Source organism: Lissotriton helveticus, chromosome 3_1, assembly GCF_964261635.1.
Source record: "Lissotriton helveticus chromosome 3_1, aLisHel1.1, whole genome shotgun sequence".
NCBI classification, from domain to species: domain Eukaryota; kingdom Metazoa; phylum Chordata; class Amphibia; order Caudata; family Salamandridae; genus Lissotriton; species Lissotriton helveticus.
The window spans coordinates 59,825,887-59,845,973 of record NC_136061.1 but is presented as its reverse complement, the minus strand read 5'-3'; the positions used below and the strand labels follow the sequence as shown (position 1 = coordinate 59,845,973).

Genomic DNA, 20,087 nt, shown 5'->3' with positions numbered 1-20,087 from the left:
GAGGGCTACATGTTGGTGCTATACAAAGCACCGATACCTACAATAGTAATATAATATAGTATACCAAAAAGTGAGTACTTGCTGCTCTGGAACGTCTAAGTGCTCTGAAGTTTTCGAACGGCAAATTGTTAGCCCTATACCAAATAGGAGCACACATTTGAAGAAAATACATGTTGATGTCTCCTCTGTGATAGTACAGCACTCTGCCTCTCTTACCTAACACTCACAGACAGCCACGCCAACACAGTCTGCGAGTTCCATTAGGGTTTGTGATAGAGGAAATATGTCGTTTTTATTTGTAACACATTTAGATATAAGCCTGCATTTATTTCTACGAAGCCCTGCTTCTGACAATCGAACAGTGTACATTTCAAGCCAACAATCGAAGCCATTGTAGAAAAAAACAAGCAGAGTCTGCGCTGCACATTATCAGTCTGTCATATTTTGCTAAAGCACTGAAATTTATAAGCAGCAATGTGTAGGAGGTGGTGTGGGGGTGTGGGAGGCAAACTGCAAGCCGCGAAGGGTGGCGAAGCCCTGAATTGCTTTGCAAACAAAGGGAGGGAGCGGAGACGACCACCTCTGTTTCTGAGCATCTGAATAATTAAGCACCGAGTCAGGGAAACCCTGGCAGACTGTAAAACTGAAGCAGTGGAAGAGGACAAGTCCTGGTGGTGAAAGATGGGAGTCAACAATTGAGAAAACAAGTTAAACAAGTTTTAAAAGGAGACGAAACTGAAAGTACGGCCGGCCGACTGGCCGGCCGTGAATAATTAGGGGGTGAGAAATGCGCTGGGAGGGCTGCCTTTGATGTGGTAATGCGAGGCAGGCAGGCAGGCGGCTGGTGGCATTGTGCACGCGCTTTTTAGGTCTTGCGCTTGCGCAATGACCTAAAAAGCACATGCACGGCAAGGAATCGCCAGTGGTGGTTAAAGTCTGGATAAGCCATAATAGAGCTTCGCCAGCTATGCGCAGAAGCGCATCAGCAGGCGAGCCCTAAAAAGGGGAGAGTAGAGGTAGGCAAAAAGGGGACCCGTCCTCCACGGCACTATACAGATAATCAAGAAAGGTCCCCTCCGTTAGGAAGAAGGGAAAAGGTTTTTTTCTTCTTGCAGGAACACGGTGAAAGGAAAAAGATGTTTTCTTTCAAAAAAAAAACTCACCCACCCGGGTTTCACCTTGGTGGAATGCTTCATCATTGGGTCCATCCCTGCCCTCTACAGACAGGAGCGTGCCACTACCACCGCCACACTTTTTCCCCGTCACATAATGGCCCTAACTTTTTGCAGTTCATAGAAGTAGATATTCCTCAGGTACGGAATATCATATAATCCATCAAATCAGGCTCTGCATCAGACCCATGTCCCCTGAAAACCCTACGCCCGATTATTGAAACTGTTCTTCCGTCCATAACCACGATCTGCAATTCTGTGTTCTGCACGGGTATCTACCCAGAGTTTTTAAAAAGGACACTTGTAAAACCCCTCCTTAAAAAACCCAACCTAGACAAGGATGATCCTAAAAGTTATCGTCCTATCGCTAGTTTGCCTCTCCTAGCGAAAGTAGTTGAAAAATTCATGAATTTTCAACTATCCTCCTTTGTCGAGGAAAATAGGTTACTGGACGAATCACAGTTTGGCTTTCGCCAATTCCACGGAACAGAGACGGCCTTGGTTAAGGCAGCGGACGATATTAGATCTATCCGGGATGAAGGAGGCACAGCGGTTCTTATTCTGCTGGACCTATCGGCAGCCTTCGACACGGTCGACCATGTCACCTTGGTCGACCATGTCGGAGGCTTGGGCATCCAAGGGAACGCCGGAGGACTCATCGCCTCATTTCTAGCGGGGAGGTCCCAGGTGGTTACCATCGGACCATTCAAATCACCTTCTTTGTCACTGCCATGCGGAGTTCCCCAAGGCTCATCCCTTAGTCCGACTTTATTTAACATTTATGTGTCGGACCTTGCCAGAGTCATCAAGGCACATGGGATGAGCCTTACCTCCTACGCAGATGACACGCAGTTGGTCGTAGCAGTCAAAAACGATGGGCCTAAGATTGCCAGTAATTTTAATCAGGGCATGCAGGCAATTGGGAGCTGGATGGCTGCCAATTGCCTGAAACTAAATTCCGACAAATCGGAAGTTGTCATTTTTGGCAAATTATCCCCGGAATGGCCCTCACCCTGGTGGCCTTTATCCATGGGCCAGCCCCCGGTACCGACCGATAAGGTGAGGAACTTGGGGGTGGTGTTCGACAATCGCCTGAACTTCCTACCTCATGCAAACCAGATCTCCTCCTCTGCTTTTCATAAATTACGGATCATAAAAAAAATCTTAACATTCCTACCTGAAAATGCTGGTAAAACCCTGGTCACTCACTTGGTTCTATCCACCTTGGACTACTGTAACGCTTTGTTCTTGGGCGCCCAAGAGAAGGTGCTTCAAAAAATGCAGATCATTCAGAATGCTGCCGCTAGGTTACTTGGGCGCATTCCAAAATACCAGTCAGTATCAGCCACCATAAGACAGCTGCATTGGCTACCGGTGAGAAAGAGGACCGAATTCAAGTCCCTCTGCCTGGTATATAAAGCTTTACACAATACAGGGCCTGCTTTCTTGACCCAAAATCTCATCCCTTACCACCCTGTTAGAACGTTGCGTTCATCTTCTTTACAGGAACTACTGGTACCACGCACAAAATCTGTAGCGTGGGGTGACAGAAGATTCCTGGTAGCCGCCCCGAAATTGTGGAATACTGTCCCACTGACCATTAAAAAGAGTACCTCTCTCTGGATGTTTCGCAAACAGCTCAAGACCTGGCTCTTTAAACAATAAAACTTCAGTCTCCTTGGTGGTTATACATTGCAGAAATCTCAGCGCCGAGATGCCCTAGGGCCTTCGTTCGCGCTTTATAAGTGTTTTAATAAATAAATAAATAAATACCAACGGATGCGCTGGAGCACTTAATTGTACAGTTCAGGGGTGTCCCCATACAACTAACCACCTATGGTAATTAAGAAGAGAGTGGGTTTAGCAAAGAAAAAGAAAACGTTTAAAAATACCAGATTAGTGGGTCTAAAAACAATTTTATTTCCTACCCCTAAAATGATATGCTAAAATTTTGGGATGTGTGGGGAAAACCCTAAGCGTGAATACCTAATATTCCGTTTGTGGTCATGTCTATCACACAGTGAACCAATTACTAGATGGAAATATCCAAACAGCAACAACCTCCTTGCCCCCAGCGATATAATTCTCGTTAACACTCCCTCTCTCAGTCATGGGAGTGGTAGCCCTAACAAAAATAATTGTCCTCTCAATGCTGCTGTAAAGTGGGTTGCTCCAGATGCGGAGAGGTTGACGTCACTCTTCTCCACATAGTCTGGGCGTGCCCTACCCTATCCCCTTCCTGGGATTGGGTATTAGAGGTGATAGCGATAATGATGGAGCTACAGGTACACATGACTCCTGAGATTTATAGATTTGGCATTAATCCTTCCTAGATGACAGCTGACAATGAGCCGGAAAATCCCAGGGGGACCTGATAGTACAAGATGGCTATATGATCTTCGCAAACGGGCAGGTTGTGGGGGTGCAGCGTTGCAATGGGAGGGTGACAGGTGGCTGCGGCCTAGGAGTTGGGCAGAGGCCTGGATGCTAATACTGGAACACCTGCCTCAAATGGGGAATGACGGTCTAATAACGCACTGGACAAAAGCAGAAACAGTGGCATGTTTAGGATTACTACTAAGGCAAAACGCACATCCTTAGCAATGAAAGCGTGTGATTACAACTAGGGCTCCTGGTTTTATGGTATTTATATTTTTTACATTTCTGTCTGTATTTATCCATAATTATTTTTTGTCCATCCTATTGGTATTTATCCATATTTATTTTGTATTTTGAGTCATAAAATGGTATATTTCCACATTTATTTAACTGAAAAACTTGCAACCATACTTTGCTGGCTTCCGCGTTTTAGCACATTTAACAGCCAAATATAGTGAAACATTACACCCACTGGTAAATATTACCGTTATAATACAAATACATGTTAACAAATGTAGGTATTTATGGAAATTTCAACCTGTTTTTTAACTTTCTATTCGGGCTATCTGCTCAACTGTTGTCCTGGAAATCACGAATGACAGAAGGGAAGAGTCACCCACAAGATGCATCATTTTCTGTATTTTTCCGCTTTTAAAAATAAATATAGACTGGAAACATTTTGTTTTCTGTCTGTATTTATCTGTAAAAAACAGTAAAAACAGAAAACTGGGAGCCTTAATTACAACAGACGAAACCCCGGAAAACTGGGGTGAAAAGCATGTACAGAGGCCTGCCACTAGAGAATACCTAATATAACACCTCCCATTGTCATAGCAGCATTACCCTTTCTCTCTCTGGGCTGGTTCATAGTTACTCTGTTTTTATGTTCCATCACATCATCTCTTTGCGAAGTGAAATATATTATTTCACGCAGGACGACAAGGCCCCACCTAGCACCATACACTAGAATTATAGCTCACCTATAAATGGACCAAGTTGTGGCATAAAGAAGGAAAGCTTGTTTTAAATATTAGCCGATGGGACATAGTGCTGTATAAATAAGACACAGAATGATGTACCTATATTGTGAAAATCCAACAAAATACATTAAAAAAAACTCTGAAAGGCCCTTTAAAGTTAGTAAGTTAACATCCAACCCGGCCAGACTTAACCTTGACTCATCACCCTACCTGATGCAACCCAAATCTTCCCATGTTGACTTTTCTTATTTCCCACCATGCAACACCTACTCCGTCATCCATGCAGGATTCAAATTAGCACCTGGAACCCTACCACGCATCATCTCAAATGGAAATTTGTGAGTAACATCATGCTCAGTAGTGTGATACGCCCTCACCATGTTCAACTTTATTTTATCAACATCTTGACCATGTGCCACAGCAATCTGAATGGTGCCTTGACTTACACACAATTCAATCAGCCTGTGGAGTGTATAAAGAAGTGTGATTAAGATTAACACAAGACCCCAAAAAGGCCCGCATCTCATATAACGGCAACTGAGTACCATTGTCTGTTATAATTACTAAGGGAATACCTTTTTCACTAAATACTTTCCTTAATAGATCTAGTGTCAATCGAGTGGAAACCTCTTGCACAAAGTTTACAATCAGCCACTTGGTATTGACATCCATGACCACCAAAGCGAATTTTAAATTATTCCTTAGTCCATTCACGGGCTCAATAAAATCTAAATACAAGGTTACAGGGTGTACCAAGGTATACCTGGATCACTAATGTGCTTGATTTCCTATTGTACTTCTACTTTCAGTCTCTTCTCAGCCTCTCTACACACTCTGCAATTCTCAAACCAAATCCTGACTTGCTCATCCATACCAGGTCACCATACCTCTGAGTTAGTCTTCTTTTCTTGGAACAAGTCGGTCCTAAGGGTCCCTCATGAGCTAATCCAATTAATTTGAAGCATAAACGCATAGCTGGAACAAACGTTTCACCCCTCATCACCAACATCTCTCCGCTCACCATCACTTCAACCAAAACTATAATAACTGGTCTAGGCCTGGAAATTAGCATTACTCTTGTGATGCAAAATTACCGAAGTTATGTGATGATGTCAGCTGAGTCAGTAGGAGTGCTATGGGGCAAATTCCTACTGCAGACATACAGGAAACACAACGAGAGAGTGAGCAGCTGCTGGCTACAGCCGCCAAGTCCTGTACCACTTAGTGCTATTTTCGTAGCTCAAAATTTATCCAAATGCCTATTAAGAAAATTGGTAAAAATGCTGGATTATGCTAGAGAGAATTACACTAGTTACACCCACCCTATATAAGGTCTCATAGAGGGCTAAACCGTGCTCTCCTGTCTATCGCCCAATAAGATGAGACTCTTCACGTCCTGTAACATAAAGTCTGCTTCCATGTTCTTCTCTCACTCTTTTTAGCACCATCACCCCAAGACACAGTATAATTTACCAATGCCACAGCACCCTCACTCTCCTTTGCAAGTACAGCAGGACCAATGACCAGACACCAAACAACTGAGGCGAGATAAAGTATGTGCTTTACAATTCCTCTATCCTCGAATATGGTCATGAGTATAACAATATTCTTGTAATCTAGCCGCAAACCTTGCTAGTTTAGCTGACTTTCTACCAGCACCACCAGAGAGTAAAATCTTTATTAAGGATTATTGGTCTGTTTGAAGCACAAATTGTGTCTCCCACAAGTAGGTCCTGAAATACTCTGCAACCCAAGCATCTGCTAATGCCTCCCGTTCGATGACCGAATAGTACCGTTCTATGTTGGTTAGCATCCTTGAGGCACAGTTCTTTGATTGCATCCATGCAACTGTGACAGAACTGCACCAATACCTGTGGCACTGGCATCAACAGTAAGCACAGAATTTAAATGAGTATAAAAGGGTGCTAATATTCCACAAAACATTTCTGTTTTATATCTTGCCACACATAATTTCACCCTTTCCTCAATAAGGTTCGCAAACATTCTGTCTTATCAGCAAAGGTGTCCACAAATTAAAAGTAATATTCAATGAGTCCCATAAAGGACCGTAACTGATCTTTATCAGTGAAAGCTGCTGCCAGCTTTATTAAAGGCCACAGATTTTGTTTTGGTTTGACACCTTCCCCCTGCTATGGTGTAATATAAGTACTCAATAGATTCAGCAATTAAGTTTCACTTTTCCTGCCTAAGAATGAATCCTGCCTCTTTTAATCTATACAAAGCTTGACTGAGTACCAAGTTATATTGTTCTTCTGTCTCACCAAACACCAACATGTCATAAAATGTTTGACATAATTCTCTGAAAATACACTTACCGCAGAGGACAGCCAAACGGCATATGTGTCAACTGCAATGTAATCATAATAAAAGCCGTTAAAAGTTTAAATTCAACATGTAATTTGATTAGGTGATAAGCATTTTTCAAATAAAGTTTTAAAAAATACATACCACCTGCTAACAACAGTATTAAGTAATTTATGTTTGCTAGCGAATATGAGCCCACTATAACATTTTGATTCAAAGCTCTATGGTCTACACAAAGCCTAAAACGGCCATCAGCTTTTTCAGTAATGAGCACTGGTGCTATCCAACTTAAAGTCTCAATAGGCTGTATGACTCTATTTGAGATCATATTGTCAATCATCTCGTTGACAAGCAACTAAAGGAATACTCCTCACTTTAAGCTGAATAGGGATGTTACTGGGTTGTAGCAAAATTTTATGAACATATCTTTTTAATTGTCCCAAACGATCTCTGAAAACTGCATGAGCCTCTTCAACGAAATCAGATAACAAAATCTCTTCTACTACCATCACCTGATTACCGCCCTGGATGAATGCCAGAATTTAGGTCATACTGATGCATCCAACCGAAAATGGGTGGGCCATCTTTTGCCACAAATACCTTGTCCTTTATCTCCCTATCCTCAAATTTTCTATTAGAGAGCATGAAGCCATTCAGATCAATGGCCTCTCTCGATACCCACCCAGATTGATGTTTTTGGTTAGTAGTCGGCCAATGACCCAAAACCATAGTTTCTGAGATGATGATATAAATGGAACCCAAATCCACTATAAATTTCGCAGCTTCACCATTCCCCACAAACTGTGCTTTAGGCCCACATTTCTCCCCCAATTCCTGTTGCTCACAACCCACACTTAAAATCCTATCAGTATGTAGACCTTCTAGAATTTCCTCACCAACAGCTGCCACCCTCGCATTGCCCCATTCTGTGCACACATTAGCAAAATGGCCTCTACTGCCACACTTCCTGCAATCTCCATTTATTGCTGCACAAGTTTTAGAGTCATAATTGTGAAAGCCACTACCACATCGATTACAATCTTTGACTTTCTGTCTGTTCCTGAATTTACCACTGCCCCCACATTCACAATGATACTCGTGCTCTTGGCTACACTTGAAATATCACAACTATTTTTGTCTTTTTTCCCATCTCCTCCATACACAATTCTGAATGATCAACAACTTTGCCTATATCAATAGTATCTTTAAGTAATGGATTCTTTGCAGGCCAGAGACCTTCCAGCATTTCTTTGCTTCTACATTGAACTATCAACTGATTCCAAACCATCAATCATGACGCCAAGCTGACAATTTCATGGAAAGCTCTTTAAGGCTTGGAAAAACTAATCAACACATTCATTTTCGTTCTGCGGCTGTGTACAGAATTTATGTCTAGCATTACTAAATTGACCTCCTTCGCAAACCTAGTCTCGAGTTTTTTCTTTGCCTCGAGAAATTCATCCGAAATGAGTTGACCATCAGAATCCACAGGCAAGTACTTAATCACCATCCTTCCCCAACATATTCAACAATTAAGCTTTCCTATGAGAAGGACGAAAATTCAGCCCATCCAGTGACTCAACATAGTTTTCAAATATCCCTATCCAATCTTGCCATTTAATGGATGGCGATCCAGATTTTGGAGAGTAATATGGAAGCTTGAGATTCCATTTCAATAGCCCCAAAAATTAATAAATGCTTCAGCAGTATAGAAAAACAAAGTCACACAAAAGAAATGAAAACAAGTTACTTACCTGTAACTTTGGTTCCCCAGTATTGGTAACTTTCATAGATTCCCATGCTTTGTATCATTCCCCGTCATCGGAATGGGAGCCTCGGTAGTATAAAAACCATAGAAACAAAAGAGAAACCTAGGCCTAGGCCTCATCTCATTTTGTATTCTATCAACCTCTTTTTGTAAAAAGAGACCAAACTTTTGCCAGGACCAATCAGAGCAGCCTCACCCTCTAGAACCTTCCTGAGAGAGCTCAGAGCCTCAGATTTTTGTAGCCGTTGTGCAAACCGCCACTAACTCTGTAAAAAGACTGAGCTTTCCCAGGGGAGGCGGGCAGGCGCATGGGAATCTATGAAAGTTACCAATACTGGGGAACCAAAGTTACAGGTAAGTAACTTGTTTTCTTGCCCCAGTATTGGAACTTTCATAGATTCCCATGCTTTGTATCAGAGTAGCTAGCAGTAAATTACCAAGAACACATTTTGTAAATACATGGCATCACATAACCATAGAAGCAATACATAAAGCATATCAAAACAAACAAAATGTGCTCACCAGGATGGAGGGATCGTAGGGAAAGCTCACCTCTCAATGAAAGAGATTCCGCAGGACTGCCTGACCAACAGCCGCGTCCTCTCGTCCTGTAGACTCCAGGCAGTAGTGTTTCGTGAAGGTATGAGTACTGCTCCACGTTGCTGCCCTGCATATGTCCTTAATGGCAACTCCCGAAAAGAGAGCCACTGACGAAGCCACCGACCTCGTGGAATGTGCACGGACTCTTCCGTCCAGTGGCTTGCCCGCTTCCTGATGACAGAATTGAATCGCACTGGAGATCCAGCGGGAAATGCCACTCTTTGCCAAAGGTAACCCCTTCCGTGGTGCACTGTAGGACACAAACAACTGAGTTGTCTTCCGAAAGGCACGTGTGCGCTCCAAGTAAAATTTTAAGCATCCCTGGACGTCCAAATAATGTAGTGTGCGTTCCGCAGGAGTAGAAGGGTGCGGAAAGAAAGATTTCAGAATCAAGGGTTCATTCAAGTGGAACTCAGATGGTACTTTCGGTATAAATTTTGGATTGGTCCGAAGAATAAGAACCTCTCTTTTAAATTGTAGGAACGGATGCACTATGGAGAGTGCTTGAATCTCACTCACTCGTCTCGCTGATGTTAGAGCATCAAGGAGGGCAAGTTTCCAAGACAGGAACTTTAAGTCTGCTTTGTGCACCGGCTCAAATGGAGCCTTCATGAGTTGCGCCAAGACAAGGTTGAGCTGCCACACTGGTGGAGGAGGACGAACTGGTGGATACATCCGGAATAATCCCTTCAAGAATTGTTTCACAACCCTAGAGGACCATAAGGAAGGACCTGAAGAACTGCGTCGATACCTCGATATGGCCGCCAGATGTACCTTTACAGATGAATGTGCCAAGCCAGACTTAGCCAGAGATAGTAAATATAGCAACAATTGATGAGGTTGGGAAGTGTAAGGATGGAGACCTTGACGTTGACACCAGAAGCAGAATCTTTTCCATTTTGCCTTGTAAGTCTTATTGGTACTAGGTGCTCGGGCATGAGCTAAGACCTCCCGGCACTCCTGAGAGAGTATTAGATGACTGAACTCTCTGTGTTCAGGAGCCACGCCGTCAAGTGGAGTGATGTCGGATCCGGATGGTAAACCTGCCCCTGATTCCTGGACAACAGGGACGGAATGGGTTGGAAATGAATTGGAGGAGCTTGGGAGAGCCTCAGAAGCTCGGTGTACCAGAATTGTCTGGGCCATGCTGGAGCAATTAGAATCATCTTGCAGGGCTCTGCCTTCATTTTCCTGAGGACTCGAGGAATGAGGGGAATTGGAGGAAAAGTGTAAAAGAATGCGCTGTACCAAGCCATCGAAAGAGCGTTCCCCAGGGACCCCTGATGGTGAACTTTGCTTGCGTAGAACCGGCATTTGGCGTTCTCCGGCGAAGCAAAGAGGTCGATGGTTGGTGTCCCCCAGACTGAGAACAGCCTGTCCAGAATGGATTGATTCAATTCCCATTCGTGAGTCACCTCCGTCTGTCGACTCAAGGCATCCGCCATGACATTGAGTGTGCCTGCCAGGTGTTCTACTCGCAGAGTGATGTTGTGGAGAATCGCAAAATCCCAGATCCGCGTTGAGCCTCTGTGGACAGAGTTTGCGATCTGGTACCCCCTTGTTTGTTGACATAGTGCATGGCCGTCGTATTGTCTGTCCGGACCAGCACTGTATGGTTGCGAACTCTGGGAAGGAAAGCCTGCAAAGCCAACCAAATGGCCGTCAGTTCCAGGAAATTTATATGGCACTGGCGCTGTTCTGGACTCCAATGGCCACTGACCTGAAGCTCTCGGAGCACTGCACCCCAGCCTTCCAACGAGGCGTCCGTGGTCATGATCATGGGTGAAGGAGAAATCCTGAATGTCAGACCTTGTGCGATTTTGTCCTTTAGAAGCCACCATTTGCACGCCTTCCTCATTGTCGCTGTAACCAACACCTTGTCGTTGAATGACCCCTCTGACTGGCGCAACTGCTTGTCTAGTTCCTCCTGCAGAGGACGCATTCGCAGCCTGCAATGTGGTACCAATGGTATGCAGGATGACATCGACCCGAGAAGGGACTTGTATTGGCGGACTGAAAGGCATTTCTTGTGGCATAGTTGTCGAGCTGATACCAACAACTTCTGTTGTCGTCCCTCCGAGGGACGGGCCGTGCATTGTGTGGTGTCCAAAACAGCCCCCAGGAATCTGGCGGTTCTGGAGGGCAGTAGGACAGACTTGCGTTCGTTCAGCTGAAGGCCCAGGCAACGGAACAAATGGATGCAAGTTGCCACTGCTTGAGAAGTTTCCTCGAAAGATGGAGCCTTGACGAGCCAGTCGTCTAAGTAAGGGAAAACTTCTAGAGATTGTTTTCGAAGAAAGGCTGCTACCGGCGCCAACACCTTGGTGAACACTCTTGGCGCCGACCGAAGGCCGAACGGAAGCACCTTGAATTGAAAATGGCTCTTTCCCACTGTGAAGCGTAGGTATTGCCTGTGAGCTGGATGTATCGGAATATGGAAATACGCGTCTTCTAAATCCAGCGACGCCAAGTAGTCGCCTGGATTCAAGAGAGGAAGAATTTCCTGGAGAGTGACCATCCTGAAGGAGAGCTTGACGAGATAGGTGTTGAGCTCCCGCAGGTCGAGAATGGGACGCCAAGTGTCTATCGTCTTCCGCATGAGGAAGAACCTTGAATAGAAACCCCGGCCCCTCTGAGACAGAGGTACCGGTTCTATCGCTCCCTTGAGGAACAGTTGATGGGCTTCGAGGTGGAGTTGTCCCAGATGTCCCATGCGGATGGCGCCCGGAGCTCTTGTCGGAGGAAGGTCCTGGAATTCCAACACGTGGCCACTCTCTACAATCTTGAGGACCCACTGGCCCCATGTTATTGATCTCCAGCTGGTCAGACAAAGAGATATCTTGCCCCCCACTGATGTGATTGGGAGGGGAGGAACAGCAGGTAGAGCCGGAAAGCCGCTATTGACGCTTGGTGTTGTCACGTCCCTGCCGGGACTGACGGCCCCGCGGTGGATGGCGAGAGAAAGACGCTGAGTGTCCTTGGCGCTGATTTGAATACTGGGGCTTATAGGACTGTGAAGGCTGAGAGGAATATCTCTGTTGGTTTCCTCTGTATGATGTAAATCCTCTGCCTCGTGCGCCCCTAAAGGGGACTTTACGGTAGGTGAGTGACCCTAAGGACTTTGCAGTGTCCGTGTCCTTTTTTATATTCTGCAGAGCATCGTCCACGTGCTTGCCAAACAGCATCTCCCCATCGAATGGTAGATCCAGGATCCTATTTTGGACCTCCTGGCGAAACCAAGTGGCTCTCAACCAGCCCTGGCGCCGTAGTACTGCCGAGCCATCTAAGGCTCGAAATGCCGTGGAAGCAATGTCCATTGCACAGTCGATAACCTCAGCAGAAGACTTTTCCCCCTCTATAAGCACTTTCTTGCCTTCCTCCTTTGTGGGTTCTGGTAACTGCTCCACAAAGGGTTCCATGTCGCACCACATCTGGCGGTCGTATCGGCCAAGGATGGCAAGAGCATTTGACGCTCTAACAAGCAAGCTGGCCATTGAGGAAAACCGCTTCCCCACATTATCTAGGCGTCGACCGTCCTTATCCGGAGGTGTGGTGAAAGGTGTGGACGGATTCTTGGACTTGCTTTGAGCCGCCTGAGAGATGACTGAATCAGGCTTCGGCTGACCAAGAAGGCAAGCAGGACTGCCGTCCGGAGCCTTATACTTCTTTTCCAGCCTTGAGAGGACTGGAATAACCGTGGCCGGATTTTGCATAATTTTCATCCCTTCCTCCCAGACATGCTCAATGATGGGAATAGACTTGACCGATCTCCTGTATTGTTCCTTAAAGTCATAAAGGAAACATTCGGATTCCTCTCTCGAGACAGGCAATCCAAATCTTTTAGCTGCCCTTTCCATCAGGTGATGAAAACCCCCTATATCCACTGGAGGGGAGATGGACGTGTCACGACCAGCAGCGTCCGGATCTTGTGGTCCACTGTCCCCTTGATCCAAATCTGGGTCTTGCAACGGATCAATCAAGGGATCCACCTGTACCACCTCCTCATCCGAAGAGGTATCCTGTTGGACGTCATGAATAGGTGCGGGATCCGGAGTGCGGACCCGGACCGCAGGTGTCATAGGTGGTGGCGAGGGGGGCACCACTGGAAGACTAGTAGCCGGCTGCACTTGCGACTGTGTAGAACCTGCAGACTGTCCAGAAGGTTCCGACGGAAACCTCTTCCGATAATCCTGCAGCATCATCTGTAGATCAGTAATGAGCGAGGAAGGCATGGCCACCATGCCCTGACCCAAACTCGGAGTGCGTCGCTCCACCAGAACATATGGATGCGACTGCTGGCCACCTGCATGTTCGTAATACTCCTCTGTGTCCGTCTCCTGCATCTTCACGTTCAATTCAGAGGGACTATAGGCAGGACCATAATTGTCATCATCTTCAACTTCAACTTCATCTTCCTCAGAGTCATCGTCCAGAAGCATAGTAGGAGGATGTGAAGAAACCCGTCGCGGAGACGTCATCTCCGGCGTTATTTTCATCTTCTGCGTCGAAAAAGGCATTTTTTGCCCCATCGACGGTTTCATCGACGGTGCCGTCGCCGACGGTGTAGCAGTCGTCGACGAAGATGTCAACGGAATGGTCGACGGCACCATCGCTTTCGGCGACGCCGATCTCGTCGTCGACGGAACCGTCGTCGACGGCTTCGTAGACGAACTCGTCGTCATCAACATCGTCGTCGACGTCGAGGTTGTCGTCGTCGTCGACGTAGTTCTCGTCGTCGTTGCTGCCGTCGACAGTACCTTGCTTGCCGTCGTCGACGTGGAAGATGTTAGCGTCGACGAACCCGGGACCTTGAATGACGACGAAGTCATCGTGGAGAGCGCTACCGTCGACGAGCCCGTCGACGGAGCCACAGAAACAGCGGGAACCTTAACTGAAGTAACCGTCGTCGACGTACCTGGTGTTTTTGTCGTCGACGGACGCTGTTTTTTGTCCGGCACAGATCCTGAAGTGACAGAAGAGTGTTTGTCACTGGATTTGGACTTTTTGGACGGAGGAGGAGAAAGAGCAACCTCTTTTTTGTCCTTTAAAGCTGCAACCACTCCAGCAGCCTGTCCCTGCCTCTCCTTTTCACTTCCGTGAGGAGATTGAAGGGGACCAGCCCTCTCAGACCTATCAGAGATCTTGTGAGGGGCTTGAAGAGAGGGCTCAGATGTAGAAGCACCAGGGGGAGACCTACCCCTCTTCCTAGATCTGTGAGAGGAAGCACACGACGTGGAATCTTCCTCATCTGAAGAGAGCACCTCCTTGCGAGTCTTCATCTTTTGAAGACAGGTTAACAGCCGACCTTCCCTGTCCCGAAGAGTCTTGTTGGAGAAGGTTCTGCAGATCTTGCACTCTGTGGCCTTGTGGTCAGGATATAAGCAGTAAATACAATTGTCATGCTTATCCTCCACAAAAAGACGTTTTTTCCCACAAGAGGCACAGGCCCTGAACAAGGCCTTCTTCTCCTTGTCAGACATGTTGTTTTTCCAGTAGAAGCTTGAAGAAATATCCAGAAAGTAGTTGAAAAGCTGAGCAGAGCTCAGTGGAGACTCCCTAGCACAACGTGCGGTAGAAAAATCTGAGGCTCTGAGCTCTCTCAGGAAGGTTCTAGAGGGTGAGGCTGCTCTGATTGGTCCTGGCAAAAGTTTGGTCTCTTTTTACAAAAAGAGGTTGATAGAATACAAAATGAGATGAGGCCTAGGCCTAGGTTTCTCTTTTGTTTCTATGGTTTTTATACTACCGAGGCTCCCATTCCGACGACGGGGAATGATATCCATGAATCTATGAAAGTTCCAATACTGGGGCAAGTAATAGTAACATGCAGAATGATTAGGTGTGCGCGTCATCAATGATCATGTACACTGACCCTTGACCCGGTCACTCCACTACCGCACGGCCCCCGTGTGCCCGGATTCTGCTGCTGCTGCCTGCTTGGCCCTCTTGCTGCCGCCTCTCCAGGCTTGCCCTCGCTCCCCAGGCTTTCCCAGGCTTGCCCTGCTCCGCTTTCCCGCTCTTTCCCCCCCTCTGCTCCCCGCCGCTGCTCTCCTGCGGCCCCGCCCCCCTCTCCTGTCTCCCGCTCCCCATTCCCGGCTCCCAGCTGCTCCTCTCTCCCACCTGGCCATAAATGGCGGCGACCCCGAGGCAGTGAGCTGTGACCCTTGACCCGGTCACTCCACTACCGCACGCCCCCTGTGTGCCCGGATTCTGCTGCCGCTGCCTGCTTGCCCTCTTGCTGCCGCCTCTCCTTAGGGCCCCTGCTCTCCAGGCTTGCCCTCGCTCCCCAGGCTTGCCCCGATCTCCAGGCTTGCCCTCGCTCTCCCCCGCTCAGCTTTCCCGCTCTTTCCCCCCTCTGCTCCCCGCCGCTGCTCTCCTGCGGCCCCGCCCCCCTCTCCTGTCTCCCGCTCCCCATTCGCCGCCCCGCTCCCGCCTCCCAGCTGCTCCTCCCTTCCACTTCGCCATAAATGGCGGGGACCGCGCGTACGGGCAGCGGCCACGCGCAGCGGGCGCGCCGATTGCACGCCGAAGGCGCGCGAAAGGCAAGCCCGTCTACGCCCGTCCACGCCTGGACCGTGCCCAGCGCCAGGAACCCTGGTCCTCAACGATGCCATGAAGAACCGGGTTTTAGAACCCAGCGGCGCCAGGTGCACGCCCAAAATCTTCGGGTTCACCTGTCTTAGAATACAGAGACACGGGATACTTCAGAGGGGCGTCAAAGATCAAATTTATTGGCTGCAGCCAGTAAAAGAAGTCCTAGAAATCATCATGGTATGAGTTCTCAGGAGACTGCTCAATTTTACAAAGCAAGTCATCCCTTTATATGCCAAAAACCACATTCCAGACAAATACCTAACATTTACAAACTGTCCAATCACATGTATCCACACCAGAGGTATCGCATGACGGTAAAACCCACTTTTCAGTTGCCCAGCCCATGATCAATCATCGGTCAAACCCAACATTCTTCTTTAGACAGGTCGAACGAACCCATAATAAAAAAGGCCACAACCCAATCATAAATAGACCATAAAGAAAGGAGCAGAAACAGGTGAGAGTAGGATAAGACATATTTGTGTGCAGTAAAACTTTATGATGTCCTGTGCTCTGATCCTTAATCTGGATCAGCTAAAGGGCAGGAACTGGTTTAACAAGGTCAACTTCAGGCAACAGGGTCAGTTCACTCAGGTCAAACAGGAGTCAGCACGAACTCGAGCTAAGGTGTACATGTCCTTAAAAGACTAGTTCAGCCACAGTCATCGGCCTCTGTGAGGGCAACCACAAAATGGCTGCCATACACAAAATGGAACCCAAGGGTTCAGAACGAAATCCCTAAATACGTAGTGAATCCATCGGTCTAACATGACGAAAACACTCATACTTGCCGCACTAACTAGTTACGGTTCGCTCATATCAAATTCGTAACGAAACCATGACCTTTATGAAATGGGTTCAGAATTCACGGAACCTCAGCCAGCCCACCCGACGGACCTACGACGCCGCCACCCTCCACACACTCAACGCCGGCCGGAACCCCGCCTGCTACCGAACCACTCCGAAACGCACCCACGGACCCTTCACCTGCCAAGCCTGCCAATTCACCTGCCTCCGAACCTGCACCGCACCCGCCAAGCCGAGCACGAGCAACAACCACCTCAACTGCATCCTGCTTAACACCCGCTCCGTCCACAGGCATGCCGTCGAACTCTGGAACCTCCTCGACACAACATCACCAGACGTCGCCTTCCTCACAGAAACTTGGATGAACGCCTCCTCAGCCTCCGACATCGCCATAGCCATCCCGGATGGCTACAAGATCACCACCGCGTCAACCAAACCGGAGGAGGCATCGCCATCGTCCACAGAAACACCATCCGCATCACGACCAACTCCGACGACACCCTCACCGCCGCCGAGCACCTTCACTTCCAGATACACACCGACCCCAAGACCACCCTCAGAGGCACTCTCATCTACAGACCCCCGGGACCACGCACACAATTCAACAAAGCCATCGCAGACTTCATCAGTCCACATGCCCTCACCTCATCAAACTACATCCTCCTAGGGGACCTCAACTTCCACCTGGAGAACAACAATGACAGCAACACCGCCGCCCTGCTGGACAACCTCGCCAACCTCGGACTCAAGCAACTGGTGAACACCCCCACCCCACTACGCCGGCCACACGCTTGACGCCGTCTTCTCCTCCAGCAAGCACATCTCCTTCAGCCACTCCTCCGGACTACACTGGACAGATCACAGCTGCGTCCACTTCAACTTCAGGAGAACCACGACCTACCACCACCCGCAGCAGGTCCCCCGCAGAGCAAGATCACCGCCAACCAGCTCACCACCACCCTCAGCCAGAACCCACCCACCAAGACGACGGACCCCAGCGAAGCAGCCCGCAACCTCACACAGTGGCTCACCACCTGCGCCGACGACCTCGCACCACTGAAAAACCCTCCCAGCAGATCCGGCAGCAGGAAAGCCTCGTGGTTCACCTACGACCTCAAAAACTCCAAGAAAACCTGCCGCACCCTCGAGAAAGCCTGGCGCCACGACCAGACAACAGAAAACATGACAGCCCTCAAGAACGCCACCCGCAAACACCACCAGCTGATCCGCACCACCAAAAGGACAACATTCAAAGAACGACTGCACAACAACACCCACAACAGCAAGGAACTCTTCAGCATCGTTAAAGAGCTCTCCAACCCCAGCGCCTGCAACAATGATATCACACCCTCGCAAGACCTCTGCGACTCACTCGCCTCGTTCTTCCACCGCAAGATCGCCGACATACACAACAGCTTCGGCGCACAGACCACGCACCCAACCACCGAACCAACGCCCCCCACCACCACCCTCTGCACCTGGACCCCTGTCAGCACCGAAGACACCACCCGCCTGATGAACACCATCCACTCCGGCTCCCCAACCGACCCCTGCCCACACCACATCTTCAACAAAGCCAACTCCTTCATCGCACCCCAGCTCCGGAACATCATCAACAGCTCCTTCGCATCCGCCACCTTCCCGGAGAGTTGGAAACATGCCGAGCTGAGTGCCCTCCTGAAGAAACCCACCGCGGACCCCACGGACCTCAAGAACTTCCGCCCCATCTCGCTCCTCCCCTTTCCAGCCAAAGTCATCCAGAAGACCGTCAACAGACAACTCTCCGCCTTCCTCGAGACCAACGGATCCCTCGACCCATCACAGTCCGGTTTCCGAGCAAACCACAGCACCGAGACCGCTCTCATCGCAGCTACCGACAACATTAGATCCCTGCTCGACAATGGGGAAGCTGCTGCCCTCATCCTCCTGGACCGCTCAGCAGCTTTTGACACCGTATGCCACCGCACACTAATAGAGCGCCTCAGCAACACCGGAATCCAAGGGAAGGCCCTGGAGTGGATCATCTCGTTCCTCGCTGGAAGAACCCAGAGAGTCCGCCTCCCCCCGTTCCAATCCGCGGCCACCGAAGTCATTTGCGGCGTCCCGCAAGGATCCTCACTCAGCCCCACCCTCTTCAACGTCTACATGAGCCCTCTTGCTGCCATCGCACGCCAACACAACCGTAACATCATCTCCTACGTCAACGACACCCAGCTGATCCTCTCCCTCACCAACGACCCCGCCACCGCCAAAGCCAGCCTCCAGGAAGGAATGAAAAACGTCGCGGAATGGATGAAGATCAGCCGTCTGAAACTGAACTCAGACAAGACGGAAGTCCTCATCCTCGGACCATACCCTTCCGCCAGGGACGACTCCTGGTGGCCCCCTGCACTGGGCACCGCATCCAAGCCAACGGACCATGCACGCAACCTGGGCTTCATCCTGGACTCCTCCCTCACGATGACCAAGCAAGTCAACGCCGTCTCGTCTTCCTGCTTCAACACCCTGCGCATGCTCCGAAAGATCTTCCAGTGGATCCCCACCGAAACCAGGAAGACGGTCACCCAGGCCCTCGTCACCAGCCGTCTGGACTACGGGAACACCCTCTACGCCGGAACCACAGCCAAACTCCAGAAAAGACTCCAGCGCATACAGAACGCTTCTGCACGACTCATCCTGGACATCCCTCGCCACAGCCACATCTCTGCCCATCTGAAAGACGTGCACTGGCTCCCCATCACCAAGAGGATCACGTTCAGACTCCTCACCCACGCACACAAGGCTCTCCACGACATGGGCCAGAAATACCTCAACAGCCGCCTCACATTCTACACACCCACCCGCCAGCTCCGATCCACCAGCCTCGCCCTCGCCTCCGTCCCACGAATCCGCAAATCCACTGCCGGAGGAAGATCCTTCTCTTACCTGGCGGCCAAGACATGGAACTCCCTCCACACCCACCTTCGGATGACTCAGGACCATCTCTCCTTCAGAAAGCAACTCAAGACCTGGCTGTTTGAGCAGTAGCGATTCCTCCCCCTCCGAGCGCCTTGAGACCCTAGCGGGTGAGTAGCGCGCTCTACAAATTTGCTGATTGATTGATGGAGTTCACCATATAATAAGTGCACATCAATGAGAAATGGTGTACATGCCACCAAAACACTAAAGATGTGCATTACATTTAGTTGTACGCATCACCATGAAGCCCAAGACAAAATGGAGCACTGTGTGCCTGTCACCAATATTACAGGCACACACTGAAAAAATCAGGAAGACACTCTTTGCATTGAGGTGTGACCATCACGGTGAAGCACAATGCAAAATCACGCCTGAGTTGCGTACATTGTTTTAAAGGAACAATGGTTCACTGCGATATACATCTTTATGACAAAGTGAAAGAGTCTTTTGTAATATGAAGACAGCAAACAGAAACAACTAACTTCTACCAAGGCACATAATTAACAG

At 48.6% G+C, this 20,087-nt stretch overlaps 1 protein-coding gene and 1 long non-coding RNA gene across 10 annotated transcripts in view; one reads left to right on the top strand and one right to left on the bottom strand.

Moving 5' to 3' along the window:
- The window catches only part of LOC144822101 (uncharacterized), a 1,825,698-nt gene that overhangs the window by 1,228,117 nt on the left and 577,494 nt on the right, over positions 1 to 20,087 (bottom strand). The window contains exon 7 of one of the 9 annotated variants that reach the window (XR_013608560.1): positions 6,868 to 6,899. The exons of the other annotated variants lie outside the window; for them this stretch is intronic. This is a non-coding gene — a long non-coding RNA (uncharacterized LOC144822101). The remainder of the gene's footprint in view (positions 1 to 6,867; positions 6,900 to 20,087) is intronic. 9 annotated transcript variants of the gene reach the window in all.
- WNT6 (Wnt family member 6) overlaps positions 1 to 20,087 on the top strand; it is a 657,721-nt gene that overhangs the window by 235,650 nt on the left and 401,984 nt on the right. The window lies entirely within an intron of this gene.